This window comes from Cottoperca gobio, chromosome 2 (assembly GCF_900634415.1).
Source record: "Cottoperca gobio chromosome 2, fCotGob3.1, whole genome shotgun sequence".
NCBI classification, from domain to species: Eukaryota; Metazoa; Chordata; class Actinopteri; order Perciformes; family Bovichtidae; genus Cottoperca; species Cottoperca gobio.
This window is the reverse complement of record NC_041356.1, coordinates 12,811,576-12,826,836: the sequence shown is the minus strand read 5'-3', so window position 1 is coordinate 12,826,836 and position 15,261 is coordinate 12,811,576. Positions and strand designations below refer to the sequence as shown.

The following is a 15,261-nucleotide window of genomic DNA, read 5'->3' as shown; positions in this document are numbered from 1 at the left end:
AGGCCGCCTGCTGAGGCTTCATGTCGGCCCTCGTGCTCACTTAGACTTGTGTTACCGGCCGCAGCTCGCGGTGCAAGCAGGGTGGGGCCCAGTGGGCTGTCAGCAAGAAATGTGTCATTACACCCACGTCCCCGGTGCTTCACGTGCATCATCCTGCAGCCTGCCGCTGCGTCCTGCTGCTCTCTGATGCTCCAGGAGATGGAGGTGGAGACTGATTGATTTCTGAACGAGAAAGTCTGCAAGTTCCTTCAGTTGTGAGCGGATTTAACTTTAACTCTGGACGCCCTCAGTGATAAAAAGAGGCAACTTTCTGGTCATATTTCTGCAGGATGCTGTTTTTCTATGAACTGCTCTGTGCTCTGTACCCTCTGCTCTGTGCCCTCTGCTCTGTACTATCTTCTCTGTGGCCCTCTGCTCTGTACTCTCTGCTCTGTACTCTCTGCTCTGTGCCCTCTGCTCTGTACTCTCTGCTCTGTGCCCTCTGCTCTGTACTCTCTGATCTGTGCCCTCTGCCCTCTGCTCTGTACTCTCTGTTCTGTACTCTCTTCTCTGTGGCCCTCTGCTCTGTACTCTCTGCTCTGTGCCCTCTGCTCTATACTATCTTCTCTGTGCCCTCTGCTCTGTACTCTCTGCTCTGTGCCCTCTGCTCTGTACTCTCTGCTCTGTGCCCTCTGCTCTGTACTCTCTGCTCTGTGCCCTCTGCTCTGTACTCTCTGATCTGTGCCCTCTGCCCTCTGCTCTGTACTCTCTGTTCTGTACTCTCTTCTCTGTGGCCCTCTGCTCTGTACTCTCTGCTCTGTGCCCTCTGCTCTATACTATCTTCTCTGTGCCCTCTGCTCTGTACTCTCTGCTCTGTGCCCTCTGCTCTGTACTCTCTGCTCTGTGCCCTCTGCTCTGTACTCTCTGCTCTGTACTCTCTTCTTTGTGGCCCTCTGCTCTGTTCTCTTCTTCTCTTGTTGTCCTCAATAGTGGATCAAACCAAAACACTATGAGGTGGTCCCACTGTGTCCTGGATTCTCGTGTGATTATAAATAATATGCAACGACTTGTTATTAGCAGGTACAAATGTACTCGTGCCTTTTTAAGACGTATTTCAGAAACTCAAGCACAAGAATAACTTCATACCAAAGACTCCTGAAAGAGGAGAGAGAGAGAGAGAGGAGAGAGAGAGGAGAGAGAGAGGAGAGAGAGAGGAGAGAGAGAGAGAGAGAGAGAGAGGAGAGAGAGAGGAGAGGGAGGAGAAAGGGTAGAGAGAAAGAGTAGAGAGAGAGAGGAGAGAGATAGAGGAGAGAGAGAGCGTAGAGAAAGTAGAGAGATGGAGGAGAGAGAAGAGGAGAGAGAGAAGGGAGAAAGAGAAGAGAGAGTAGAGAGAGAGAGAGGAGAGAGGGTAGAGGAGAGAGAGAGGAGAGAGGAGAGAGCGGTGACGTGTCGATGTGCAGAAGACATCATTAAATGATTTCATGTTGAACATCAGAGTGAGGCTGATTCAGAAGCTTCTTCTGAAGCTCCGTGTGACAGAGCTGCTTCTGGGGGAAGTGAGGCGATGGGGATATTGTGAGGAAGGTGCCGCCCCCCCTTTATTAAAGCACAAAGCCTGGGTTGGTCAGTCAGGGAGGGGGGGGGGGCGTGGACCAGCGCGGTGACCCTGTGTGGGTTCAGTGTGTGTGTGTGTGTGTGTGTGTGTGTGTGTGTGGGGGGGGGGGTCTCTGCAACAAAAGGGCGGCTGAGAGTTTCAATTCAGAAAAATAAACCAGAAGAAACTTTGTAGATCCCTGAATCTGCTCCTGTAATATAAATATTATTATTCATTTATACGACTCCACATGTGGAGTTTGCAACATAATATATACGTATATTTTACAAATATAATAATTCTGTCAATAATGGTGGATGGCAGTAAAGTAAGAAAAAACTAAAACCTGAATATAAATATTTATATATTATTATTTTACATCTTGTTCAAAATGCAAACTCAACTTGCCTTTAAATCAAACTAATAATAATAATGAATAATGGGGAGATAAATAATGTAATGTAAAAATAATAAGTTGTAGATTAAAGCTGATTGCAAGACGTTAATAGACAATATATATAATATATATAAAATATATATTAATGACGTTGGAAATACAGATTTTGATGCCGTGCTGATCGTCAGAACCACTGCCTCCATGTCTGTCCCAAACATCCCCCCCCAGCACCCTTAAAATAAACTTTCTTATCTTCTGTTTAATTCATGCAGGAGATCAATAATGTTTACTGTGATGCTCTTATGTCGCGTGAAGAACAGTGAGAGATGATCCACCTCAGGGTCATCGCTCCTCTGAAGTGCAGAGATGTGTCTGCAGCTCCAGCATCCTCCCTGTGAGCGCTGTGCAGAGCTCCAGCTCCACCAGGGGAAGTGTTCCTCGTGCAGCACCGTGTCCTCTCAGACGCCGCCGCTCACGTGGGCTCACTTTCAGCAGCTCTTCAGAAACTCAACACTTCTCGCTCTCTCAGACCGGAGCTTTTAAAACCCACGAACATGACAAGCTGCCGCTTCATAAAGATTTATAATCGTCAGACAAACACGGCCTGTGTGTTTATCCTTTGATTTCCACTGTAGCTCAGCTAATTAGCTGTTATTGCTAATCTCCAGCTGCTTTCTGCAATACTTACAAGGCAATTAGTGAGCCTCTTCACATTTCACTGCGCCTGTGTGAAGAGCAGCTGTGCAGGTCGCAGCGTAAAATAACAAGCATTACGTTTAAAGACACTGAAGGCACAAAGGAAGTCTTGTCAAACGTTTCCTGATACGACCAATTTCAGCCTTTATGGATTAAAACGTGTTTGCCTGAAGGTAATAAAATGTAAATATAAACAGTGGTGGAAGTTACTCAAATACTTATTTTCATGCTGACAGTAACTTTGCAAATTAAGATATATGTGAAGTTATAAATTAAAGCAGAGCTCAAACGCTTAATCAATGAGTTGATTGACAGTCACAGGAGCCATTTTACTGCATTGTTTACTTTGAAGACTTGAAGTGCATCTTCCTTATTATAGCAAAGTGTATCTCGTCCTCTCAGTGTGAGCGTGCAGCTGGCAGTCTAAAGGTGGTGTAACCCTCAGGTGTAGTAGACTCACACACACCGTCCTGCCGTCGCGCTAGAAAGCAAAGCATTCCCTAAATGTTCGATGCTCTGGCGTCTGTTGTCTGAACATCCTGGAAGATGTTTCCCGCAGCTGATGTGAGCTTTACTTTCTGCTGTGTCCAATATCACCACAACCATAACGATCAGTTACCTTCCAAACTCACGTCACAGCTCAGGAAGACTGAAAGACTCTGCAGCTCCACACATCCACAACGATTATTTCTTAGACATTTAAATTGTGACAAGAAAGCTCAGTTTTAAACAAAATGTATCTCAGTTCTCAGTTTTAAACTAGATTTAACTCAGTTCTAAACTAGATTTAACTCAGTTCTAAACTAGATTTAACTCAGTTCTAAACTAGATTTAACTCAGTTCTAAACTAGATTTAACTCAGTTCTAAACTAGATTTAACTCAGTTCTCAGTTTTAAACTAGATTTAACTCAGTTTTAAACTAAATTTAACTCAGTTCTCAGTTCTAAACTAGATTTAACTCAGTTCTAAACTAGATTTAACTCAGTTCTAAACTAGATTTAACTCAGTTCTAAACTAGATTTAACTCAGTTCTAAACTAGATTTAACTCAGTTCTCAGTTCTAAACTAGATTTAACTCAGTTCTAAACTAGATTGATCTCAGTTCTAAACTAGATTTAAATCAGTTCAAAACTGGATTTAACTCAGTTCTAAACTAGATTTAACTCAGTTCTAAACTAGATTTAACTCAGTTCTAAACTAGATTTAACTCCGTTCTAATCTAGATTGATCTCAGTTCTAAACTAGATTTAACTCAGTTCTAAACTAGATTTAACTCAGATCTAAACTAGATTTAACTCAGATCTAAACTAGATTGATCTCAGTTCTAAACTAGATTTAACTCAGTTCTAAACTAGATTTAACTCAGTTCTAAACTAGATTTAACTCAGTTCTAAACTAGATTTAACTCAGTTCTAAACTAGATTTAACTCCGTTCTAATCTAGATTGATCTCAGTTCTAAACTAGATTTAACTCAGATCTAATCTAGATTGATCTCAGTTCTAAACTAGATTTAAATCAGTTCTAAACTAGATTTAACTCAGTTCTAAACTAGATTTAAATCAGTTCTAAACTAGATTTAACTCAGATCTAAACTAGATTGATCTCAGATCTAAACTAGATTTAACTCCGTTCTAAACTAGATTTAACTCAGTTCTAAACTAGATTTAACTCCGTTCTAAACTAGATTTAACTCAGATCTAAACTAGATTTAACTCAGTTCTAATCTAGATTTAACTCCGTTCTAAACTAGATTTAACTCAGATCTAAACTAGATTTAACTCAGTTCTAAACTAGATTTAACTCCGTTCTAAACTAGATTGATCTCAGATCTAAACTAGATTTAACTCCGTTCTAAACTAGATTTAACTCAGTTCTAAACTAGATTTAACTCCGTTCTAAACTAGATTTAACTCAGATCTAAACTAGATTTAACTCAGATCTAAACTAGATTTAACTCCGTTCTAAACTAGATTTAACTCAGATCTAAACTAGATTTAACTCAGTTCTAATCTAGATTTAACTCCGTTCTAAACTAGATTTAACTCAGTTCTAAACTAGATTTAACTCAGTTCTAATCTAGATTTAACTCAGTTCTAAACTAGATTTAACTCAGTTCTAAACTAGATTTAACTCAGATCTAAACTAGATTTAACTCAGTTCTAAACTAGATTTAACTCAGTTCTCAGTTCTAAACTAGATTTAACTCAGATCTAAACTAGATTTAACTCAGTTCTAATCTAGATTTAACTCAGTTCTAAACTAGATTTAACTCAGTTCTAAACTAGATTTAACTCAGATCTAAACTAGATTTAACTCAGTTCTAAACTAGATTTAACTCAGTTCTCAGTTTTAAACTAGATTTAACTCAGTTCTAAACTAGATTTAACTCAGTTCTCAGTTTTAAACTAGATTTAACTCAGTTCTAAACTAGATTTAACTCAGTTCTCAGTTTTAAACTAGATTTAACTCAGTTTTAAACTAAATTTAACTCAGTTCTCAGTTTTAAACTAGATTTAACTCAGTTTTAAACTAAATTTAACTCAGTTCTCAGTTTTAAACTAGATTTAACTCAGTTCTCAGTTCTAAACTAGATTTAACTCAGTTTTAAACTAAATTTAACTCAGTTCTCAGTTTTAAACAAGATTGATCTCAGTTCTAAACTAGATTTAACTCAGTTCTAAACTAGATTGATCTCAGTTCTAAACTAGATTTAACTCAGTTCTAAACTAGATTTAAATCAGTTCAAAACTGGATTTAACTCAGTTCTAAACTAGATTGATCTCAGTTCTAAACTAGATTTAAATCAGTTCAAAACTGGATTTAACTCAGTTCTAAACTAGATTTAACTCAGTTCTAAACTAGATTTAACTCAGTTCTAAACTAGATTTAACTCAGTTCTAAACTAGATTTAACTCAGTTCTAAACTAGATTTAACTCCGTTCTAATCTAGATTGATCTCAGTTCTAAACTAGATTTAACTCAGATCTAATCTAGATTGATCTCAGTTCTAAACTAGATTTAAATCAGTTCTAAACTAGATTGATCTCAGTTCTAACTAGATTTAACTCAGTTCTAAACTAGATTTAAATCAGTTCTAAACTAGATTTAAATCAGTTCAAAACTGGATTTAACTCAGTTCTAAACTAGATTTAACTCAGTTCTAAAACTAGATTTAACTCAGTTCTAAACTAGATTTAACTCAGTTCTAAACTAGATTTAACTCAGTTCTAAACTAGATTTAACTCAGTTCTAAACTAGATTTAACTCCGTTCTAATCTAGATTGATCTCAGTTCTAAACTAGATTAACTCAGATCTAAACTAGATTTAACTCAGATCTAAACTAGATTGATCTCAGATCTAAACTAGATTTAACTCCGTTCTAAACTAGATTTAACTCAGTTCTAAACTAGATTTAACTCAGATCTAAACTAGATTTAACTCAGTTCTAAACTAGATTTAACTCAGTTCTAAACTAGATTTAACTCAGTTCTAAACTAGATTTAACTCAGTTCTAAACTAGATTTAACTCCGTTCTAATCTAGATTGATCTCAGTTCTAAACTAGATTTAACTCAGATCTAAACTAGATTGATCTCAGATCTAAACTAGATTTAACTCAGATCTAAACTAGATTACTCAGTTCTAATCTAATGATCTCAGTTCTAAACTAGATTTAACTCAGATCTAAACTAGATTGATCTAAACTAGATTTAACTCAGATCTAAACTAGATTTAACTCAGATCTAAACTAGATTTAACTCAGATCTAAACTAGATTTAACTCCGTTCTAAACTAGATTTAACTCAGATCTAAACTAGATTTAACTCAGATCTAAACTAGATTTAACTCAGATCTAAACTAGATTTAACTCCGTTCTAAACTAGATTGATCTCAGATCTAAACTAGATTTAACTCAGTTCTAATCTAGATTTAACTCCGTTCTAAACTAGATTTAACTCAGTTCTAAACTAGATTTAACTCAGTTCTAAACTAGATTGATCTCAGTTCTAAACTAGATTTAACTCCGTTCTAAACTAGATTTAACTCAGTTCTAAACTAGATTGATCTCAGATCTAAACTAGATTGATCTCAGTTCTAAACTAGATTTAACTCCGTTCTAAACTAGATTTAACTCAGTTCTAAACTAGATTTAACTCAGATCTAAACTAGATTGATCTCAGTTCTAAACTAGATTTAACTCAGTTCTAAACTAGATTTAACTCAGTTCTAAACTAGATTGATCTCAGTTCTAAACTAGATTTAACTCCGTTCTAAACTAGATTTAACTCAGTTCTAAACTAGATTGATCTCAGATCTAAACTAGATTGATCTCAGTTCTAAACTAGATTTAACTCAGTTCTAAACTAGATTTAACTCAGTTCTCAGGTGATGGCGGTCCTCTCACTGAGGAGCATTTGATCTCCAGGTTGTTCAGTGATCCACATTTCAGCGGCTCAACATGAACTCAAGAGCAACGTTTAGTAAAATCAGCTTCCAACGAGACGACAAACAAAAACACAGTTTGTCTCCAGAACATTTCCAGCTGCTGCGACCTGAAGAATATCTTCATCTGCAGTTTGCATCAGATTATTAGTCTCTAAAGATCCAGCTGTTCACACACACACACACACACACACACACACACACACACACACACACACACACACACACACGTGTCTGGGATGGTAACGTCAGTCAGACTGTGTGTTACAGCTATAATACATGTATAATATAAAGACGCACTGATGACTCGTGAATGGACTAAGTTCTTCATGCTGGGGGGCTCGGGGGGGCGGAGCAGGAGGGGGACAGCAGAGGAATGAAGAAGGTGGAGTCCCTCCCTGCTTCGGGCCTAATCCTCTAACATCCACATTAAACCTGCAGGAATGCAGCCGGTGGGTTCTGCATGTTTCGTTATCCAGCCTGTAGTTTAAACTTCACTTTAACTTTATTTATAATGTCTCCTATAAACAAGAGCACACGGTACAAATGTGTGAGGAACATTCATCCTTTGTTCATCTTCATCCACACTTCAGTCTGTCCATCGTATTAAAGGAGCGTATGAATGAAGTCGCCATGAGAAGCTCTTCAGGAACGTGAAGCACAAAGCTTTTAAACTCTATAGCTGACTTACACATCAGCACTTCCCACAATGCATTGTGAGTATATGTTACTTAATGTTAGTTGGATCTGGTGGAATATCCACGAGGCCATGTTTCCTTCACGACGCTCCTCAAACCAGCAGCCTGAGAGCAGCAAGACTTTGTTATCCAGTAGTGTGTGTGTGTGTGTGTGTGTGTGTGTGTGTGTGTGTGTGTGTGTGTGTGTGTGTCATTATCCCACATGATTGTGGATGCAGTGGGCTCACATGTGGAAACAGTCATCACTGTGATTACTGGAAACTCTCCTGAACTGAGGAGCCACATGTGCACAAACCTCTGAGCTCATTTCACTTCTTACTCTGAGAAAGTGACAAACTTTGTGCGCGTGCAGCGGACGGTGAAGCTAACGCGTGCGTCGCCCCCTGGTGGCCGGATGTCACTTTGAGAAGTTTACTATAGTCCAGTGTTTGAAACGTGTATTTAACTGTGGAAATCCAAAATGGTGATTTTAAACATCTGCTGTGCTGAATAAAACAAGCCGCCCGGCTGGCAGTGAAATAGTTTGTGTGTGAGTCAGCCTGTGCTCATGTCAGGGGGCTATTTCTCTGCACTGAGGCCTCCCCCGGGCAGGGCCTCATTTAGAAGAGAGCCCCCTCCTCTTCCTCTTCTTCTTCTTCTTCTTCTTCTTCTTCTTCTTCTTCTTCTTCTTCTTCTTCTTCTTCTTCTTCTTCTTCTCAGGAAGATTAGTGGCCGTCCTTTTGGAGTAGGAGGTGGATGCTGAGCTTTTTTCCGTCACATTTTTCTCTGCCAGCGGGCCTGACCCCCTGTGCTCTGTGCAGCGCGGTGGGGGCCTGCGCATCCAGCCTGCATCACTCACTGTCCACCCCCCCCCCCCGTCACCGGCCAGATAAAGAAATCCAGCCTTATCGCTAACCCTCCTCTTAAAATAGTATTTACACAGCCGGGGAAGAAGCAGCTCAGACTTCAGGCGGACGATATATTGTCTCTGATATCATTTAAAGACGATATCTTATATGTACTAATATATAAGAATATTCACACATACAACACAAATTTAAATATCCTGAATAAAGAAAATGTAAAGAAGAAAATAAAATCATAAGAAGTTGATCAAGGAAACACGGTGGAGGTCACGTCCAGATATCGTACGATGATGTGAAAGTGATAAATACACATCGTGTGATACGTCTGAGACAAACACGGTGGAGGTCACGTCGTACGTTAAGTCTAAGAAGTGTCGTCTCGTTTTGTTCCATTTTAAATGATATAACAATGGAAATAGTTTCATATCTGCTGCTGGACGCTCTGCACCTCGCGCTGTATTTACTCTGAAAGATGTTCTCCCATGTTTAGCCTGTTTAGGTCCCCCCCCCCCCCCCACCCAGCGTGCCCCGGGCAGCAGAGGAGGTGCTAAGTACTTAGGGCTCCCTCCCTGCGGACCAGCCAGACTCAGCAGAAAGACCTGGGAGGCTGCAGGGAGGGGGGCGGAGTCGGGGGAGGGCGCCGGGACAATGAGCGCGGCACATCAATCTCCCTCTCCAGTGACAAACTCACTCTCAGCAAGATGTATGTCATGAGCCACCAAAGCCAGTTCATCAAATCATTAGCGGCGCCGGCAGTTTGCTGTGGCCTAGTTTACTGACACAGACAGAGGAGAGGAAAACACAGCTTCCTCTCCACACACACACACACACACACACACACACACACACACACACACACACACACACACACACACACACACACACACTCTCAAAGGCCCGTGTTCTCATAATTTAGTTTTTAAAATACGTCTCGGTCGGGATGAGAGGAGACTTCATATTCATCTAGAAAACAATCTCAGCAGCAGCTTTCGATCGTCTCACATGATCTTCATCAGTAGATGGAGTCGTCTGTGTTTCTTCTCCACGCTTCAACTGCTGCTGAAGATCATTTGAAAGCTCCGGAAAAGCTACTAAATGGACCCCGACCGCTGTTGTCCTGAAAGTGCTCGGAGAAAAAATAGAAATGTATACCATATTTTGAGAAGTGGGGATGAAGAGCATGTAAAGGACTGAAAGCTCCAGCAGCCATTGAAAACAAAGTGTACATATCAGTATTCACTGCGTCCTCTGCAGACTCTGATTGGCTCCCACTCCTCATGGAGGGTTTCCAGTTCAAACTGGCCGACTGGATAGATATATATATATATATATATATATATATATATATATATATATATATATATATATATGAAACAGCCCCCCCCCCCAAAAAAAAGATGGATTTTTTGAAAAGGCAATAACTCTAAATTTAAGCAATCCTGCAGAAATGCGATTTGAAGCCAGCCTTAAAGAAAAGTCTTGTATGTATATAAAGAGAGGAGTTTGTGCCCTCACACACACGTTAATCCTCCGAGTCTGCACGATGACACATGCATCAATAACGGCGCAGGATTGTTCTCACCACTCTAAATACCTTTGGTTATTACGAATGGCTTTGAAATCATAAAGATCCCTGAGACGGCGTAAATGTGCTCGCTGTGGCGCGGCCCTGTGAGCAGACAGATGCGTGCTGTCACAGGAAATACAAGCGCTCATTTGCATCTATTAAGCGGCAGCAGAGTGCCCGGCTCGGCCCGGCTTGGCCCGGCCGAGGCGAACACGCTGCCAGGACCGAACCGGCGTCCAGGAAGTCACCGTGCCAGAGTTTTATTCTATTTCACACTTTTCATGTAGGAGGGCGTCTCAGGGTGGACGGAGGAGCGAGGTGGGGGATCATCAGATAGGAGCGTCTGGAGCACCTGGGTCCATCCTAATTGACTCGCCGCGCCGCGTATCCACTTTTAAATAAAGTGACTCTCACTTGAGCTTCATTATATGCGCACCCCATTTCCATAGGCCTCTGGGACCGGGACCCGGGCGGCTCCGTGAAACAAATGACCGCTCCATGATAAATGGTTCTATTAGCAATCCAGATTGTTAAACTGTGATATAACAGATCTCAGAGCGGCGCAGGGCCGTCCATCCCCCTCTGCACACACGCACGCTGTAAATAGCTTGTTTTATGTGTGAATAACATATTAAAACTCGGCATTAGCCATGTGCTTTGATGGAGAGGACATTGTTTGGAATAAATAACGCGGACGGGAATATAAAAGGTGGCGGGCTGGTAGAGCGCCTCAGAGGTGGGCAGGACTGAGCTGACAGGAAGTGAGCAGTAAACAGTGACAGTCGGAGGAGCCGCAGTATATCAGAGATGTTGGGAGACGCTCAGGTTCAAGGACCTCGCCTCATCTGCCTCCTCTCGCTGCACATTCACTTATCAGGCGCCGGCCGCACGAATAATAATGCATATTACGCCGATAAGTAATTGCTCTGTCTCCACACGTGGCAGACGCTGGTGGCTCTTAGCACTGAGGTATACGATATCTGATTGGTGGAGACGGCGGCGGCGAATCGTTGCTTGGTGTTTATTTAAGATTAAAATACTCTCACAAAGCTGATAGGAGGAAGAGTTATGGAGGGACTTTTTATTTGAGCAGCGAGGATTAAAAAGTCAGCAGCTGATATTGAAAATGACCAAATGTATAAATATACAACAGGATTCAGTTTCAGTTTGAGGTTCAGAGGTTTTATTATTATTTATATTCAGCTGCAACAAGCTACACTTCTTTACAGCTTTATTTACTGTTCAGCAGCGTCTTGTCTATCAGTCTTTCTCAACGACACTCGTTAGCACGTTAGCACGTTAGCACGTTAGCACGTTAGCAGCTTCTACTCAGTCTGAACCGTGAATACACACTTCAGTCATGCTTTTTACTGATTGGTTATTTAGGTCTTTAGTCAGTTAGTCGTTGTTAATGCTTTGTGTCTGATGAAGAGACACTCTTCTTCAGGCCTGATGTAATGCTTGATCCATGGCGTATTGATCTCACCCTGACAGGAAGTTGATCTCTCAGTAATATCACAGACTTATCAACATTAAGGACGCTTAATATTCAGTTTGCATCATGTGAAACTGTCACATTCTCTGGAGAACTGATCCACCCAACAGTTAAAGACTGAACGCACCATGAAGACCGGACTCTGCAGCAGACAGACGACTACAGACACATGTTGGGACAGCCTTTACCAGATGATCCCTACAGAACGTCTCCGTCCTCATCCTCCAACAGGGTTCAGCTTTGTTCAAATATTGAAGAGGAGCGTGAAGAAACAGGCCACATGTAAAACTGCCCTACATTGATATTCTCTCATGAAGAATTAATGTTGGATTTCTTCATCATGGCAGGCCACCAAGCTCTTCACTAAAGAGCAGACGTGCCACTAACTCACCGGCTGTATTTCCATTTCAAAAGTGGCCGTCACTCTGCATCGGCGTCAGTCACTAACTCGGCCTTTATACTCTGGAGGTAAGAACAAGGTATTTTAACCTCATTATACGCAGCTTTCATCAGCTGCCTGACATCTTTAAACATGCGTCCTCTCTCTCGCTTCACGGGAACATACCTCATGTGTGCGTACAACCTGTGAAGCACAGACCGACTCTACAGTCAGTGCACGTCAGTTTACAAACGCACTTCCTGCTTCACTGGAGCTGGAGCTGCATTCTTTTACACTTCATATCCTGATAACTTCACAACATTTCCTAGACAGAACTACGTGACTTGCTTCTTGTTGTACGATCAGTTTAAACTACAGGCGTGTTACATTTGTCCTACAGTACTTTTGACCTGAATGTGCCGTTTGAAAGCAGTTTGAACCCTTAGTGTACAACCCTGTGGGGTTTTAATAACTGAAACCAACATCTTTGATTTCTTTCTACAATAACTTCATGTTATAAAATGGCACATAAAGTATCATAAAGTATAATGAAGCACAGAGAAGATGGTGTAGTCAGAAGCACTTCCCAGCTTCGTATGTTGGTGTTTCTTTATAGTGGCAGGCCACCAAGTCCGTCATTAATGAGTAAAAATGTCACTAACTCACGCGTTTAATTTCCATTTGAAAGGCGGCCGCCTGGTTGTGAGGCTGCAGCAGCGTTATACTCTGGAGGTAAGAACCTCATTATACGCAGCTTTCATCAGCTGACATCTTTTAAACATGTATTCTCTCTTTGCCTGCGCGGGCGGCTCACTGCTTCAATGCTACTCTTCATTTAGTTCAACAACACTGACAGTGGTTCTCACTTGCCCCCCCCCCCTCTCATGCCATGTTATCTGCTCATCAGTGTTTACAGTCCTCGCCGCAGCACCTGGACCCGGCCGATCCGCATTAGTGATGCTCTTTAAAGTCTGTTTAGGATTCCTCTCAGACATCTACTGTAAGTCACCTCTGCCTGAGGAGGCTCTTTATCTTTCAAATATATATTTCATCGCTCGTGTTGCCCCCCCCCTGATCCGAGACCCGGGCCGCATGCAGAGGCCTGACACAGCCGGACACGGCAGCTGCTCTGGACAGAGTTGAAATTAAAAAGCGTTACCTCTCGTCTCGGAGGGTTTCTTCGGGAGCTCGCAGAATCCGCTCCCGTCCATTTTGTGTTTCTTGTCGGAGTCTCTCGATGTGGAAGCGTCCATCGCCTAACGAGCTCTGCAAGTGGAGGAAACACAAAAGGAGCCGTTAACTTGGAAAGAGTGGAGGACTCTGAGGAGAGGAAGCAATGATGTGAGCTGAGGACACTCGAGCACTGAGAGCACTCGGCGTCATTAAAGTGAGAGAAAAAGTTTAAATACACTTCGGCACAAACACACAGTGTTGAAGTGAACTTTGTTCATCAGATGCTGCAGCACACGGACCGGTGCACATATACAACACAATAAGAGCCGCAGTAATTCATTCATTGCTTGGCGTATAAAAAGTCAGAGAATAGTGAAGTCTTGTTTTGTCACTTTAATTTGATATAAAATAAAAAACAAACAAACAGGTCGACTAATATCTGCAGCTGTAATATATAAAAATAAAAGAATATAAGAGCAGGTCCTCCATGTGAGACGTCCATTAGGAATAAGAGGATGGACCCCCCCTCCTGCGCTGCAGGGGTGCGGGTGGGGGACGGGGAGGGCTGAGCTCTGTCCCCACAGTGTATTTGACTGTTGACCTCCTGCTACGACTCACACCAGCTTTGTGGCTCGAACTGTTAGAACAACACGACTTCACCTTCAAACACTCGGCCGGAGGAGCTTCTGTGGTGGACGCCATTATGGATCATATCTAATGATGTTAATGAGAACAACCTTTATTCATCCGTCCAACATGCTTTTTGAGTTTTAGTTGACTTTGTAACCTGATCTGTTTTTCATCTGATGGATTTAGGTTTCGGACTATTGGTCAGAAAACACACGCAATTTATGCTTCAGTAGTTTTACCTTTATTTATATATATATATATATATATATATATATATATATATATATATATATATTTATTTATATATATATATATAAATATATTAGCGCCTTGAGATTGCTTTTAGCTTTGAAAGGCGCTTTATAAATACAATTTATTATTATTATTATTATAAATATATATATATATTTATAAAACAACTGCACTTTTATTAAGCTTCCATTCTGAAATTTTTACTTGTCATGTTTTAAGTATTTCTACTTTATTTTAAGTAAGAATTCAAATGCAGGACTTTTACTTCTGCAGGAGGATTTTTCGACGGATGAATCGGATGGTGGCCTGCCAGTCTCTACCGGACTCTGCCGGTCCCTACCGGTCCCTACCGGACTCCTGGCAGTCACAGCTCGGCACTGAGTGCCGGCTGCAGGTCACTGGGATGAAGCTGCAGGTCATTGAGTTTGTAAATAAGCGAACACAGTTTACTGCCTGTTAACGTCTGACAGACAGCTCGCTCTGCTGTCTTTATTGCTGAGGATGAATCAGTGTAACAGGTGTGAGGGGCCAGAAGTGAAGCCTCATGGGAAGTCACCTCTCTCTCTCTCACACACACACACACACACACACACACACACACACACACACACACACACACACACACACACACACACACACACACCCTGAGTGGAGGTGATATATAAGGCACATAATGGCAGTCTTTCACACTGGCACTGCTCTGATCTGGCCTCACAAATCCTTATTAGTCAGGCTTAACATTAGCTGTTCACACATTTAGCAGCTCAGTGATTGGTCGCTCTGCAGCCTGGACGAAGATGTAACGTGTACATGTGAGTATTGAGTCTGACGCTAACAGCACCAACATCCAATCAACAGTTTCTATTCGCTAACTGCAGAGAAGCATTCAGAGGCTTTACTTCAGTAAAAGTACTAATACTACACTGTGGAAATACTAATACTACACTGTGGAAATACTCTGTCACAGTAAAAGTACTAATACTACACTGTGGAAATACTCTGTCACAGTAAAAGTACTAATACTACACTGTGGAAATACTCTGTCACAGTACAAGTACTAATACTACACTGTGGAAATACTCTGTCACAGTACAAGTCTGTAAGTATAATC

The 15,261-nt window shown here is 41.4% G+C and overlaps 1 pseudogene; it reads right to left on the bottom strand.

Annotated features, from left to right (window-relative positions):
• Positions 1-13,348, bottom strand: part of LOC115018924 (zinc finger protein GLI2-like) — a 46,384-nt pseudogene extending 33,036 nt beyond the window's left edge.
• Between the last annotated feature and the right edge of the window lie 1,913 nt (positions 13,349-15,261).